This window comes from Octodon degus, unplaced genomic scaffold, assembly GCF_000260255.1.
Source record: "Octodon degus isolate 3935 unplaced genomic scaffold, OctDeg1.0 scaffold00001, whole genome shotgun sequence".
Classification (NCBI taxonomy): domain Eukaryota; kingdom Metazoa; phylum Chordata; class Mammalia; order Rodentia; family Octodontidae; genus Octodon; species Octodon degus.
In genome coordinates this window covers 23,331,653-23,332,787 of record NW_004524577.1, presented here as the reverse complement: position 1 = coordinate 23,332,787, position 1,135 = coordinate 23,331,653, and positions in this window count along the sequence as shown.

Sequence of the window (1,135 nt, the reverse complement as noted above, 5' to 3'; positions counted from 1 at the left end):
AAAAAAAAAAAAAAAATGTGATTGAAAGCTATCAGTTGAAATCGAGGGCAGGGGCTGAGGGTCAAGGCAGCAGGTGGAAACGGGGGAGGTTCCAATACTGAAAGCACCATCTTACCTGTTCCAGGACAGGTAAATCCGGACTAGTCAGTTACGATCCTCGGCACTTTTATCCCTCATTCATAAAATTAAATCTGCTCCAACCTACTTAGAGGGCTTGGGAACAAAAAGAATAATGTTTGTAAATGAACTGAGGGCCAGGGAAATCGCTTGCTGGCATAAGTGCCTGCCTGGCAAGCACAGTGTTCAGAGTTTGATCCCTGGTATCAAAAAAAAAAAAAAAAAAAAGCCTTATTAAAAAAAATAATAATAAGGGGGGGCCTGCCCCTTAGCTCAGTTCTTTAAGTGGCTGCTTCAACAAAGCAGTCAGGCTCAATCCCCACAATTGCTGTGGTTCAATCCCCACAACTCAAGCCAGCCAAACCTGCCCTGAAGGCATTCAGAGCAAAAAAATAATAATAATAATAATAATTTTAAAAAGTCCAGGTGTGGTAGCGCACACCTGTAATCTCAGCACTTGGGAGGCTGAAGCAGGAGGATCACCATGAATTCAAGACCAGCCTGGGATATAAAGTAAGCTCATGGCCATCCTGAACTACACTGCAAGACCTTGTCTCAAAAAACAAAAAGTTGAAAAGGCCAGCACTGCATTAAGTTTGAAAGAATTACTCCAAACAGATGCCAGGTTAACAGTTCACTTGCCCCAAGAAAAGTGTTCGCGACTAGGGCAGGGGTTCAGCAGTAGGCAAGGAGAGAGAAAGAGAGCTGCTGTTTACCGGTCTCCCTGGCTGGGCTCTTACTGTTACTACCAACTAAGGAACTTGTCTGATACATCTTTATTGCCAGGTGTGGTGTCTTAATGTATAATCCCAGCCCTCAGGAGTCTGAGGCAGGAGGCTTGCCTAGAGTTCAAGGCCAGCCAGGGCTACATAGTGAGACCTTGTCTCAAAGAGCCAAAGAAAGCTGGGGGTGGTGGCACATGCCTGTACTCTCAGCACATACCCAGCTGATTTTTTTCCTTTTTTTTTGCCTTGTGCCTGAGTCAGTATCCCTCAAGGTCAAGGTAAAACGTGTGCTC